The following is a 15,166-nucleotide window of genomic DNA, read 5'->3' as shown; positions in this document are numbered from 1 at the left end:
ATAGACCTACCATATGACCCAGCCATCCTACTCCTGTGAATTTACCCAACGGAAATGAAATTAGCATATGAAAGAGTTATCTGTACCTCCATGTTTATTGCAGCTCAATTCACAATAGCTAAGACATGGAATTAACCCAAATGCCTGAAATGCCTGGTAACTGAAGAATGATAAATTATGGGATATATACACCATAGAATATTACACAGCAGTTAAAATAAAACCAAAATCCAGTCATTTGCAACAAAATGGATGAAACTGGAAAACATCCTATTTAGTGAAATAAGCCAATCCAAAAGGGACAAATACCATATGTTCTCCCTGACTTGTGATAATAGAACACATAAAAGGCAATCTGTAGAAGTGAAACTGACATTTTGAGAAGCAATGACTTTGAACAGCCCTTGTCTTGACTGCTGAGTAACATTTTAAAATACTATTTGTTAAACTGTTTACTTAACATAGAATTAATCATATGTATATAAAGTTACTTAAAAATAGATCTTAGTAAAAAATAAGAATGGGAGTAAGAGAGGAAGGAGGAAGGGGGGTGGGAGTGTGGGCATGGTGGAATCACCATGTTCCTAAAGTAGTAATTACGAAGTGTATGAAGTCTGTAACTGTAAAGCTGTATAGTTCTGCATACATTCCTACAGTCTTATTTCTAATGGTACAGTTTAAAAAAAACCTGCATGGTATATCAAATCCCCATAAGCAGAGTGGTAAACAAAAGCATTTTAAGTGTTAAAGTGATCATAAGGATAGGATTAAACATTCAAGTGATCATATAGATCGGATTACATGTTAAAGTGATCATACAAATAGGATTATGTGTTTGGTAATAATAGTAGATAGAATTAAAAAGGTGTGAATGCTCCAACATGGGAAGCAGTCCATACAGCAGACTCATAGAAAGACAATTGCTTAATGTAGCACTCTGACCTCAGAATCAACCCTTAAGGCATTCTGGTCTGGCCAAAAGGCCCACAACAGCATTTCAGGCATGGAAAGCCAAGACACTGTAGCAAAAAGTGTCCTATATGAAGGACCTCTGTGGGCCAGACAAGAGGGATAGGAAGTCATCAAAGAAGGATGTATTTTTCTCTGAAGCAAGGAAAGAACTTCCACTTTTCCTATGGCCTTGTCTAAATATTGAAGTTTGTGGATTCAAAAGGCTTCCATAGTCTAGGCAGCTCATGACAAGAGCCTCAGGTGATCACTGACGTCATATGTAAGAGTGTCAATTGTTAAATTAACAATAGGAGTCACTGTGCACTAACTTCCCATGTAGAACCTCTGTCCTCAAAGAGTTGTATTATGAGCGTTAATAGTAAACTTGTCCTCAAAGATCTACTTCATATTAGTGTATTAAGCGCAAGATAATCTTATGTTTAATAAATTTTAGATAAACGTAAGTGCCCAACTCCATTGCCTATTTCCTTAGGTGCTTCTTTGATTAATGATAAAACTTGTTCTCAAAGAAAAAAAAAAGCATATTATCCCAAAAATTAAAAGAAAAATAAGAAAGGTAATTGAGGGAGGGAGTGAGGGAGTAAGGATAGGATGGGAAGTGTCATTATGTATTTAAAAGTGCAGGCCGGCCATGCGGCTCAATAGGCTAATCCTCCACCTAGCGGCGCTGGCACACCGGGTTCTAGTCCCGGTTGGGGCGCTGGATTCTCTCCCGGTTGCCCCTCTTCCAGGCCAGCTCTCTGCTGTGGCCCGGGAAGGCAGTGGAGGATGGCCCAAGTGCTTGGGCCCTGCACCCCATGGGAGACCAGGAGAAGCACCTGGCTCCTGCCTTCGGATAGGCGCAGTGCGCCGGATGCAGTGCACCAGCAGTGGCGGCCATTGGAGGGTGAACCAATGGCAAAAGGAAGACCTTTCTCTCTGTTTCTCTCTCTCACTATCCACTCTGCCTGTCCAAAAAAAAAAAAAAAAAAAAAAAACAAAAAAAAAACCTGTATGAGACACATGAAATCTGTTCCATTTCTATAAATTAAAAACTTAAATAAAAATAGTATCTAGAATAGCACAAAATATACCCAAAGATTCAATAGGAAGATTAGAGGATTGCACTGATCCCATGGAGGATTGGATCTAAGACTCCTGCAGATATCAAAATCTGCAGATGCTCAATCCTTTACATTAATGTAGTAGTATTTGCATACAACCTACACACATCCTTCTGTATACTTACCTCCTGTACACTGAAATCATGTCTAGGTTACTTTTCATACTTACTACAATGTAAATTCTATATAAATAGCGTTGCATTATTTAGGAAATAACAACAATAATTAAAAAAAGAGCGCATATAACTTGTTTCTAAAAATGAATATATTGGGGCCAGTGCTGTGGCACAACAGATAAAGCTGCCATCTGCAGTGCTGGCATCCCATATGGGTGCCGGTTCTAGACTCAGCTGCTCCACTTCCAATCCAGCTCTCTGCTGTGGCCTGGGAAAGCAGTAGAAGATGGCCCAAGTCCTTGGGCCCCTGCACTTGCATGGGAGACCTGGAGGAAGCTCCTGGCTCCTGGCTCTTGATCAGCCATCTGGGGAGTGAACCAGCGGATGGAAGACACTGCCCCCTCCCCAACCTCTGCCTCTCTGTAGCTCTGCCTTTCAAACCTGTTGAAGTGAAATGGACACTATGAGAAACAGTGACTTGATCAGCCCTTGTCCTGACTGTTGATGTACAATTTAATACTTTATCCATTTTAGTAGTTTTTTTGTTCTAGTACTATTGGTTGAACTCTGTAATTAACACACAATTATTCTTAGGTGTTTAAATTTTAACTGAAAAGTGATCCCTGTTAAATATAAGAGTGGGGATAAGAGAGGGAGGAGATATACGATTTGGGACATGCTCAATCGGACTTGCCCCAAATGGTGGAGTTAGGAATGTGCCAGGGGATTCCAATACAATCCCATCAAGGTGGCATGTACCAATGCCATCTCACTAGTCCAAGTGATCAATTTCAGTTCACATTTGATCACACTGATAGGTCTAAGAGTCAAAGGGATCACACAAACAAGACTAGTGTCTGCTAATACTGATAGAATCAAAAAGGGAGAGAACAATCCATCATGGGAAGCGGGATACACAGCAGACTCATAGAATGGCAGATGTCCTAAATAGCACTCTGGCCTCAGAATCAACCCTTAAGGCATTCGGATATAGCTGAAGAGCCCATGAGAGTATTTTAGGCATGGAAAGCCAAAACACCCTGAGGAGGGAAAAAAAAAAAAAAAAAAAAAAAAAGAAAGAAAGAAAGAAGACCTAAATGAAAGATCTCTGCGAGTGAGATCCCAGTGGAAGGAATGGGGCCATCAAAGAAGGAGGTACCTTTCTCTGAAGGGAGGAGAGAACTTCCACTTTGACCATGACCCTGTCTGAATAAGATCGAAGTCGGCGAACTCAAAAGGCTTCCATAGCCTTGGCAACTCATGACTAGAGTCTAGGGAGATTACCAACGCCATAAACAAGAATGTCAAATTGTTAAGTCAACAACAGGAGTCACTGTGTACTTACTTCTCATGTGGGATCTGTCCTTAATGTGTTGTCCAATATGAAGTAATGCTATAACTAGTACTGAAACAGTATTTTACACTTTGTGTTTCTGTGTGGGTGCAAACTGATGAAATCTTTCCTTAATATATACTGAATCTATCTTCTGTATATAAAGATAATTGAAAATGAATCTTGATGTGAATGGAATGGGAGAGGGAGCGGGAGATGGGAGAGGTGTGAGTGGGAGGGAAATTACGGGGGTGGGGGGAAGCCATTGTAATCCATAAACTGTACTTTGGAAATTTACATTTACTAAAAAATAAAAAAATGAATAAAAAAAGAAAAAAAGTGAAAATGAATATATTTAGCTAAAAGGTTATATTACTACCTTAGTTAGCTTTGTCAATATAAACCAATAATTTGTTAAATTGACTTGAAAATTTAACCACAGAACATTTATTTAGTATCTTTTAAATAAGTCTTGAAAGACACACTTTGATGTATCATGGCTAGTAAAGAGTTGGATGTGTTTATTACAGATAACTCTTTTAAACTTTGGTAAATAATTTATCAGAATAGCAGGCATTAAAAATAAGCCAAATTTTTAGTATTTGCTTATCATGACATATCAATAATGGCATGTGGTAATCTCTACTTCTGAGAGTAAAACAAGCTCATGTTTGTTGGTCACTTCCATTGTGTGTGACACACTCTTCTAAACACTTTCAGTGTACTCACAAATTCATTCATTTAAATCCCCATGAAAACCTTTTCATAGATGAATAAGCACGACAGTTGAGGAAACAGGCAGAGAGAGGTTAAAAGACAAAGTCAGATAGGTAACAGTGGGTTTTTTTTCTCAGCACTTAAAATAAAGATAGAAAATGAAATATGCCTCACAATAAAAAAATATATATCTGGCCCTCCCCAAGAAATTCTATTTATCCATCAAAGATTATCATTTTGTTTCACCTAAATTAGCACTCATATCATATAAAGCAGGTGAGATAGTAACAGTTCTCCAATAAAACAAAACAAAAATGCTCTGAAGGCAAAATTATACTTTTAAATACAGCCTAGTGGATCTATAGCAAGTTTATCCAAAGAGAAGCTATTAAAGATCTTGGCTTAGAGAAGGTGTTCAGGGTTTTCAACATTAGTGGTCTGAGTGTCACAGATTAGGAATATTTCAAAGCACATATTTTTAATCTAAGCAAGGACAGTTTCTAAAAGCAAAACAAAAAAAATCCCTAAAACATAAAATTTAAAAAGAACAATTAATAAATAGAATAAGTCATGGGGCCAGCACTGTGGGCACAGTGGGTTGGGCCACCTGCTTTACTGACATCCCATGAGTGCTTGTTAAGAGTCCAGGATGCTCCACTTCTGATTCGGCTCCCTGCCGATGCACCTGGGAAGGTAGAGGGAGGATGGGTGTGTTTGTGTCCCTGCCATCCACGTGGGAGACCAGGATGGAATTTCCAGGCTCCCTGACTTCAGCCTAGACCAGCCCTGGCCATTGTGGCCATTTGGGGAATGAATCTGTGGACAGAAGATCTTTCTGTCTCTCCCTCTGTCACTCAGCCTTTCAAATAAATCAATCTTAATAAAAGTTAAAAAGTCATTCCAAAGAACTTCACCCTGATATATTCTATACATGTTCTTGTATATTAATGCTATATATTGTCCTTATTGTTCTAATCCATTGACAGGGAGCCACAGTGATTCTTGGCTTTTAAATTTTTTTTAATTAGCAACAATCAAATGGTTGGTGCTTATGTCTGATGCTACAACACTGAGCAAGAGAAACAAAGTTCTTGACACCACAGAGCATTCCAAAGAGAGACAGTAATAACACCCATAAATATACAATCACAAAATGAGAAAGTGCTACACTGAATCACTAAGGGAAGCTACAAAATCCTATAAAAGGGGGTCTTGACTTAGTCTAGTGTCAGAGACGTCAAACAACATTTGATTTGAGATCAGGACAGTCTAGCAAGAGAAGTGAAGAAAGTGCCTGAGATAGAAAGGAGAAGGAAGAGGGAGAATGGTACCAAGAGATGGACTAATATTTTTACTGATGACCTGAAGACAAGACTACATGCCTGTCCAATCTGTGAATGGCCAAAACTGAAATGAATAATAGCCACTGAATAACCGAATCAAGACTGAAAAAATTACTGACTGCTTAAACTAATTATACTCATGACTAATTGCTAAATCCTAATTGTTTGAAAAGCTAACTCTACAAAAACCTATAGACAAGACACTTTTAAAAAGCTGCAATATAAAAGGTCTGAGGGTTTTAACAAAATAGGTCAGTAGTATAATAGGGACACCAAAGATGCTAAAATAATCCTTAACTTTTGCTAGAAGCAGGTGTCCAGAGCAAGGCACCTTTGTCACACTGTGCTCTGCAATGGTTAGACCATGCTGAAGTCTGAATGCAGCTCTGAGCAGTCTCACTTTTAAAGGATACTAACAAATTAAAACATATTCAAGATATTTGAGTCTAGGGAAGGAAACAAAGCAATTCATTCTAAATAATCATAGTTTGGTAACAACATGGAGCAACATAACAGGTGTGTTCAAATATTTAAGAAACTGCCATATAGAAGTAAGATCAATGTTATATAGTTACAGAGACTAGAATGTGGAAGTAAATGGGCACTACATAAATTAGAGAGGCAGATTTCAGTTCAATGTCAGAATATCTCACCATCTAGAAGTAGAAAGGGTTACGTATAGCTCCCTTTCATTGAAGTATGGAAATTTTAAACATTTGGAGTTCATGTAATGACTGTCATACAAAGATTTCTGACTGGATGGGAAGTGGCAAGGGTCACCTCTAACCTTTTACTACCCAAAAGAAAAACTTCTTCTAACTTTCCTGTACTCAGTTAAAATGCAGTAATATTTTAATCAACCATATTATACCTACATTACTCAAAGAAAACACAGAACTTTTTAAAATTTGGTTTCAATCTTCAGTGTAAATTCATAATAATTTGATCAATGCAATGTAAAAGAGGTAAGATGTCTCTCCCTCTACACTCTCAGAGTCTTGGCTGGGCCTAAGAAACTATCATTAGACAGATTAACAAGAGAAAAGCACACAGTCTTACTTAGTAATTTTTACATGTACATGAGCTGACAATAAAAATTAAGACCCAGGCCAGTGCTGTGGCTCAACAGGCTAATCCTCTGCCTTGCGGCGCCGGCACACGGGGTTCTAGTCCTGGTCAGGGCGCCGGATTCTGTCCCGGTTGCCCCTCTTCCAGGCCAGCTCTCTTCTGTGGCCCGGGAGTGCAGTGGAGGATGGCCCAAATGCTTGGGCCCTGCACCCACATGGGAGACCAGGAGAAGCACCTGGCTCCTGGCTTCGGATCAGCAGTGGTCATTGGAGGGTGAACCAACAGAAAAAGGAAGACCTTTCTCTCTCTCACTGTCCACTCTGCCTGTCAAACAAACAAACAAACAAACAAAAAAAACGATTAAGACCCAAAGGTCTGAGGTACTGAAGGTTCAAAGTATGTATACCAGGTTGGAAAGAGAAAAGCACGTCGTGAAGATGTGACAAGACAGAGGGGTTTGGGCTACAGCAGTACATTGTGGGAAACTAACTAGGAATAAAAGGGTTATTTTAATAAAGTCTACATAGAATTCTGTTTCCACTGCCTGCCCCTGGTGACAGGAATGTTTTCCTTCCTCGAGGTATGGGAAGGGATCTTTCATATAGGAGCTTTTTAGAACTCCTGCTTTCAGAAAGAAAAAGAAAGGTCAGAGTGTCTTACATCTACTGCTTTTCAAGGTGCCTTTCACTCAATCCTTAAACTGCAGTAACATATTTGGGGTGGTATATTTTGTTCCCCTACACTGCTTATCAAAACCATACTTAAAAAGAAATCTTAATAGCATATTGATTTAGAAACTATTCCCCTTTGCTTCTGTATACTTTTAATCTGATAACTTTGACTGATAAGGTTTATAATGCAAGGCAGCACATTAGCTTGTTACCCTGTAATTGCATTTAGTATCCAGGAGACTTCATCGTCAGCTCCTTGGATTAAAATACAACAATATTTAGAGACTATACAAGACAGCCTGGAACACTGGTCCTCAACCTGGTTCAGGAGGGAGGGCCTGGAATTTATAATTTATTTTGAAAATAAAATATTGATAACATTAATGTCCATCACTACCATAAAAATATCACTCTGTGCTCTATATGCAATGTAAACCACAACTAAAACGTCATGTTCACAACAACAGCATGTTGAAGCCATCCTTTTAGGTCTCCACCACAGCGCTGTCTTCATTGTCTTCGTTTGGGACCTCTGCACATACTTCTACCACAACAGGTGCGATCAGTTAACTCACAGGCCCAGCCCTCTGAGCTTCTTGAGGATAGCAGCTGTGTTCGCTCTTCTGGCAGATACACTGGTACATAATAAATGCTTACTGAATGACTGCAGTAAACACTGCTGAAAGGCTTTATTATTCACCTACTGTTCTTTTGATTCTTGTTAATTTGTTCATTTAATACCACTAACCTAGCATAAGTTAAAAATCTCTATGAAGGTGTTGGTGCTGTAGTGCCGTGGGTTAATACTCCACCTATGGCGCCATCCCATATGGGTGCTAGTCCCAGCTGCTCCACTTCTGATGCAGCTCTCTGCTATGGCCTGGGAAAGCAGAAGATAGCCCAAGTGCTTGGGCCCCTGCACTCACATAGGGGACCCCGAAGAAGCTCCTGGCTTCCAATCGGCTCAGCTCCGGCCATTGCAGCCATTTAGGAAGTGAACCAGAGGATAGAAGTCCTTTCTCTGTCTCTCCCCGTTTCTGTCTGTAACTTTACCTCTCAAATAAATAAATACAATCTTTAAAAAAAAAAGACTCTATGAAGAAAAATGTAAAATTGTAAAAAGTTTGTTAATATGTATGTAAGTTGGGATATGCCCATTATTTCATATTAACAAAATAGCTCCCTCTAGATCATGGAACAGTAGTGATGCACAGGAACATAACTTGCAAACCACCGGCACTGAATTCAGCAAAGGATAAATATTCAGTCAAGACTTCTCAAAGAACTAGCAGCTAACTACAGTGCTGTATATAATGTACACGACAGACTTTACTAACAAGATAAAAATGTGCTTTCAAAAAAAAACTTGAAGGATTTTCTAAAGAATTGTTATTTTGAAACTCATAAGAGCACCAAGAATTCCAAAAATGCCACATTCTCTAGTGGGTGGTACATCCTCAAACAGTTGATCACTTCTTTTTCTAACAAATGAATTATTGTAGCTCAACTATTCCTCACAAAAATATAAAAGTCAGGAGCTAGTGTTTAACCTAGGGATTAAAATGCCCACATCCCATATCAGAGTACCTAGGGTCGATTCCAAGCTCTGGTTCCTGACTCCAGCTTCCTGCACTAGGAAGCAGTGATGATGGCTCAAGGTTCTGGGTTCCTGCCACTCCCATGGGAGACCTGGACTGTGTTTTAGGTTCCCAGTTTCACCTTTGACCAGCCATAGTCCTTGAGGGCATCTGGAGAGTGAACTAGCAGTTAAGAGCTAGAGTGTACAATCTCAAGATCCTCAGTCTATCAAACTCTCCCCCAGTCATCTTTGGGCCTCTCCCCAGCCCTACAATAGACATTACATCATAAGTAACTGCCCCTCCAATACAAACAAAAAACCCCCAAATTTAAAACACAATGCCTTCATAAGAAGATTAAACAAGAATTGGAAAGCCTGAATTGAAAGTGTTAACAAAGAGGCCTAACTGACAAGTACTGTGGTAATTAGAAAACCTCTCTGAAATTCCTTCCCCATCAAATTTTCTAGCAACTTGACTAACAAAATAGATAATTAATTAATTATATCAAGATACTATTTTAACTGTGAACTGTCCCTACAGATGCTATTTACCTTAGTACTTCTTACCTAAAGTCTAGCTCTGCAACCAGGTATGAGCTGGTTTTTTAGAAATGAATGCCGTTATAACTAACACATGGTGAAAGAATCAGGCCATAGTCATCACTCAGTCTGGAATGCTGGTTTTGGGCTCAAAGAGCTTAATCAGAAAAAAATTATATAAAAAAGAACTACAGGTTAGAGAGTACTTAAGAGATTAAGAACATGAATTTCTAACACCTGTGCATTTACTAATTACAGTTCATATTTAGAAAGAATACATTCGATTTCTCAGAATTCTCTCTGACGTTGCTTGCCTTTTTGGGAAAAGGAAGTGTGTTAGTATTTAGATATGAAGCAATAAGTAGCTAAAGAAAGCTCACTTGCACCAAATGACAAAGCATTAACAAACTTTTGAAACGAACCACTGTATTTTGGAGGTAAAACAGTCAAAAACTGAAGCCGAGCAGTTAAGACATTAGAAGAGAAAAACACATTCTGCTTTTGAGCTCTGAATACAGAAAAGCCTTGCTTCTCAGAGGGGTGGCTTCAATACAGATAATTAATTCAGCCTCCTTGGTCTGGGGCAGCTCATGCCCCAGTCCAAAGACTGAAAGGATGGAGCTCATTTTATAGCAAGAAGAATGGAGGGGGGAGTGGAAACATGTGGCTTTGGGCTGAAGAGATACGAATCATAAACAGCTGAAACCGTTAGAGCAGCTTTTAAATACGCCAGAGGAAAGCAATATATCATCTGCCAGCTTGAAATAGGGCAGGCTCAGACTATGGAAGGGCACTCCACTTAATAAGGGGCTTGGGGACAAATGAATAACAAATCCACAACTACGAACAAGAGACAAATAACTCAAGAAAGCATTTCAAGAGCTAACACGGAGGGCTCCTTTGGCTTATAAAATCATTACAATTATTATCAGCAGGGAAACTTTTTTTCCCTCAGGTGGGCCTCAGGGTAGCAGCTATTTAGACCAGCAAAGGCCTCTGGGAAGGTAGCAGCCCGCGCTGATTCAGCAATGTGGGGCTGGCCAGGCAGAGCGACAGGCCCCTCTGAGCTAACACCCAGGCACGGGGCTTCTCCTGTGGAGTGTCCCACCCTCGGCCACCCGGTTGTCATTCTTCATCATCGCCTCAGCGCCACCAAAAAGCGCACCTGGACTCTTAACAAAACAGCCAAGTCCGGTGGCCAACGGGCTGCACCGGCGGCAATATTCAAAAACCGGTCTGGATTCACGAAGGAAACACTCACTCTTGGTCCCCCAGAACCATCCTCAAAACTGGGTAAGCCACTTCCACCCCCACCCCCGGCAACTGGTAACCGCCAGATCGGAGACGGACGTCCACTGCAGCCCCACACCCTAAGCCGAGGCCTGGGAAGACCTGCGGGGCCAGGCCTCTCTCTCCTATAAAGCCCGGCTCGACCGTCGAGGCCTGGCCGGGTTTCTACTCTCAGCTTGAGGGTCGTGGAGCACCTAGGAAGGGACACAGCGAAAAAACAGCCTGCCGAGCTCACCCCAAGTTCAAGGCATCGCGCTCCCGGCGGCGCCAGCCGCTCAGACCCGCAGGCGCCGGCGGCTCGGTCGGCGACTCTGTCGCACTTCGGTGACGTAACCACGCCCCGCGGCGCGTTGCTTGGAAACGGGGACCCAGCCTTTCTCCTCGGCGCTCCGCCCAGACGCTCGCGCTCCGCCCTCACCTGGCGACGAGGTAGGCGCAGCCGGGAAGCCGGGTGAGAGCTGAGGGCTGGTGGCTATCGTGTGGGATGGTGGCCTGCCAAATGGCAGTTGGAGAGACCTTGTTCGGCGGGCTCCTCGAGGCAGGAGCTGCGTGGGGTGGCCGTGGAGAAGGCCTGCCCTCTCCCGCCTCTCCTGGCGCCATCTCCTGAGCGTCTAGCTGGTGGCCGCGGGTGCAGAGGGAAGCTGCGGGTTTGTCAAGGTCTGGGTTCCAAGCCACGGCTTACTAGGCATCCAACCTCCCACTGATGATTTTGTTTCGTTGTCATCAAGCGAGGCTCATTGCACTGTCTTAGCTGGACTGTTAAGCATAAAAGAGAATACATAGAAAGTTAAGTAGCACAGGGTCCAAGATGGTAAGTTTTAACGTGTGGTAGTTCTGATTATTATGAATACAAGTTGGCGGTATTGTTGCTTTTCACGGTATCTTAATAATTGGCATCTAGCATCTGTTGTGTGCCAAGTACTGCTTCATACACCTTACAGGTATCCTTCGCTCAGAGTTACCCATCCAGTAAACACTTATGCTTTTCAAAAAACTGTTACGCTGAAACGCTTGGAGAAAATATCTGTAGAACTATACACTGGAAATGGACTTCCAATTAAAATATATATATATGTAACCCTCATAACTTGATAGGAATTCAATCCAGTTTTTAAAATGGGCCAAGGATTTTAAAATATAAGCATGTGAAATGATGGGCAGCATCATTAGTCATTAGGAAAATGCAAATCATCACATAAGGAGCTAGCCTTGTGGCATAACAGGTAAAGCAGCTCCCTGTGGCACCAGCATCCCATCTGGACACCTGTTTCAGTTCTGGCGGCTCTGTTTCTGATCCAGCTCTCTGCTAATGGCCTGGGAAAAGCAGTGGAAGATGGCTCAAGTTTCTGGGCCCCTGCCACCCACATGGGGGACCTGGATGAAGCTCCTGGCTCCTGCCTGTGGCCTGGCCCAGCCCCTGCCCCTGTGGCCATCTCTGGGGTGAACCAGTGGAGGGAAGATCGCTCCCTCTCTGAAGCTCCACCCAGGTCTTCCACGTAGGTGTAGAGAGTCAAGTATTTGAGCCATAATCTTCTTCCTGGGTATCCATTTTCAGGAAGCTAGATGGAATGAGAGGAGCCAAGACTTGAACCAGGCTTAACTGTCTTGACTGCTGTGCTAAATTCCTGCCCCTGGCCATTTCTGTAAAACCTGAATACATGTCTACCACAGTATCCAGCGCATCCACTCCCGCTATTTAGTGAAGTGAAAGGAAAGCATATGTGTACACGAATATTCATAGCATTATTTGTAATAGGCTCAAATGGGAAACAGTCCAAAAACTCATCACATCTTTTCCTTGTCAATGGAAAGCAAAGTGTAGTTTTTATCCACACAATAAAATATTATTCAGTAATATAAAAGGAACTGAACAACAACATGAGTCAAGCTAAAGTAATTATTCTTAGTGAAAGAAGCTAGACCAAGACAAAACAAAAGCTGTCTGATGACATTTCAGGTTGTAGAAAATCAGACTAATCTGTAGTGATGAAAAGCAGATCAGTGAATGCCTAGGTGTGGGGCACACAAAGAATGGGTGGATGGAGATGGGTGGCAGAGTGGTAGCTCAGTCCAGGTTTCCCACTTGGGTGGCAGCAGCCCAATGACTTGAGCCATCACACATTAGCAGAGTGCACAGTAGCAGAAAGCTGGGTTAGGCAGCAGAGCGGGACTTGAACCCAGGCATTGCAGTACAGGGTGCAGATGTCTTGACTGCTATGCCAAATGCCCACCTGGAGGAAACTTGAGAGCAATGGGTATATTCATTTTCTTGACTGCAGGTAGTGGTTTTTACGGCTTTGTGTGTGTATTTCTCAAGTTGTGCAACTTGGTCACATGCAGTTTGTTGTATGGAAATTATACCACAGCTAATTACATTTTTTTAAAGATTTATTTATTTGAAAGAGTTATAGAGAGAGCCAGAGCGGGAGTGAGAGAGGTCTTCCATCCGCTGGTTCACTCCCCAAATGACCACAGCGGCCAGGGCTGAGCTGATCTGAAGCCAGGAGCCAGGAGCTTCTTCCAGGTCTCCCACGCAGGTACAGGGCCCAAGGACTTGGGCCATCTTCCACTGCTTTCCCAGGCCACAGCAGAGAGCTGGATCAGAAGTGGAGCAGCCGGGACTTGAACCGGTGCCCATATGGGATGCTGGCACTGCAGACCAGGGCTTTAACCCACTGTGCCACAGCACTGGCCCTACTAATTACATTTTTTTTTTTAAAAAAGATTTATTTATTTACTTAAGAGTTACACAGAGAGGAGAGGCAGAGAGAGAGAGAGAGAGAGAGAGAGAGAGGGAGGGAGGGAGGGAGGGGTGTCTTCCATCCGATGGTTTACTCCCCAATTGGCCGCAACGGCTGGAGCTGTGCCAGTCTGAAGCCAGGAGCCAGAAGTTTCTTCTGGGTCTCCCATGCGGGTGCAGGGGCACAAAGTCTTGGGCCATCTTCTACTGCTTTCTCAGGCCATAGCAGAGAGCTGGATTGGAAGTGGAGCAGAAAGGTCTCTAACTGGCGCCCATATGGGATGCCGGTGCTTCAGGCCAGGGCGTTAACCCGCTGTGCCACAGTGCCGGGCCCCTCTCTCTCTGCCCCCCCCCCCGCTCCCTCCCTCTCTGTCCCCCCCTCTCTGTTCCCCCCCTCTCTGTTCCCCCCTTCTCTATTCCCCCCTCTCTGTCCCCCCCTCTGTTCCCCCCTCTCTTCCCCCCCTCCCCCCTCTCTCTCTCTTCCCCTCTCTCTCTCTCTTCCCCTCTCTCTCTCTGTTCCCCCCCTCTCTCTGTTCCCCCCCTCTCTGTTCCCTTCTCTCTCTCTCTCTCTGTTCCCTTCTCTCTCTCTCTCTCTTCCCTTCTCTCTCTCTCTCCCCTTCTCTCTCTCTCCTCTGTTCCCTTCTCTCTCTCTCTCTCTGTCCCCCCCTCTGTTCCCTTCTCTCTCTGTTTCCTTCTCTCTCTCTCTCTGTTCCCCCCCTCTGTTCCCCCCGTTCCCTTCTCTCTCTCTCTGTTCCCTTCTCTCTCTCTCTCTCCCCTTCTCTCTCTCTCCCCTTCTCTCTCTCTCCCCTTCTCTCTCTCTCCCCTTCTCTCTCTCTCCCCTTCTCTCTCTCTCCTCTGTTCCCTTCTCTCTCTCTCTCTCTGTCCCCCCCTCTGTTCCCTTCTCTCTCTCTGTTCCCCCCTCTGTTCCCCCCCGTTCCCTTCTCTCTCTCTCCGTTCCCCTCTCTCTCTCTCTCTGTTCCCCCTCCCCCTTCTCTCTCTCTCTCTCTCTCTCTTTTTTTTTTTTTTTTAAGGCTTTCTGTTTTAATCTAATCTAACCCTGGGAGTCAGGAAAATTGCTCTGTAACTATTGCCTTCAAATACATGAAATGGGACCATACTCTGTATAGTGAGTATAGTAAAGGTTGGACTAAAGGAGAGACTACAACATTAAAACAGTAAAAAAATTGGCATTAAATTAACATTGTTAATGACATCCCTAAATAGTTCCTTCTTAGTACATCAACTTTTTCTTAACTTGCACAAGCATAGTAAATTGTAAGCAGAATAAGACAGTTGTAAGAATTATCTTTTAAAAAATCTTAACAGGTTATAAGTCATCTGAAATAAGAATTATGAATTATTTTGTAGCAAAGTGAGGAAATTTATTTTCCTTACATACAGGAGTCTGGGGAAAAGTAGGAAACTATAAATGTAAATAGTAAGAGTTAAGGAAGAGAGAACCTCAACATTAATCTTTTATAAGAAGTATCATCTTGTAATACATCTTGTAATTTGTAATGGTTATTCAGACTTTTATATAGGTATTTTCCTGTTAAAGTACAAGAGACTTTAATAACAATTATAGTCAACATGGTCCTTTAGTGAAAACCAGGAAAATTTGAAGTGGTATATTTTTTCCAGGAAAGTATGTTTACTGGCTCCTGTTTTTGTAAGGTCACTGAACATCTGTTACA

At 42.5% G+C, this 15,166-nt stretch overlaps 1 protein-coding gene and 1 long non-coding RNA gene across 11 annotated transcripts in view; one reads left to right on the top strand and one right to left on the bottom strand.

Annotated features, from left to right (window-relative positions):
- The window catches only part of RNF141 (ring finger protein 141), a 43,148-nt gene extending 32,047 nt beyond the window's left edge, over nucleotides 1-11,101 (bottom strand). For 2 of the 9 annotated variants that reach the window (XM_008266159.5, XM_070073369.2), the window contains exon 1: nucleotides 10,968-11,079. The gene's annotated coding sequence lies outside the window, so the exon portion shown is untranslated. Of the gene's footprint in view, nucleotides 1-10,967 lie in introns of all 9 variants that reach the window. The other 7 variants (XM_002708811.6, XM_070073393.2, XM_070073372.2 and 4 more) reach the window with 7 other exon arrangements.
- The window catches only part of LOC127492323 (uncharacterized), a 64,390-nt gene continuing 60,242 nt past the window's right edge, over nucleotides 11,019-15,166 (top strand). Inside the window, exon 1 of one of the 2 annotated variants that reach the window (XR_016231337.1) lies at nucleotides 11,019-11,161. This is a non-coding gene — a long non-coding RNA (uncharacterized LOC127492323). The remainder of the gene's footprint in view (nucleotides 11,162-15,166) is intronic. The other variant, XR_011388453.2, reaches the window with a different exon arrangement.

The sequence above is a fragment of the Oryctolagus cuniculus genome, chromosome 1, assembly GCF_051225735.1.
Source record: "Oryctolagus cuniculus isolate XC-2025 breed Fujian yellow rabbit chromosome 1, ASM5122573v1, whole genome shotgun sequence".
NCBI classification, from domain to species: domain Eukaryota; kingdom Metazoa; phylum Chordata; class Mammalia; order Lagomorpha; family Leporidae; genus Oryctolagus; species Oryctolagus cuniculus.
Note: the sequence above shows the minus strand (reverse complement) of the source record. Positions and strands in the feature narration are given on the sequence as shown.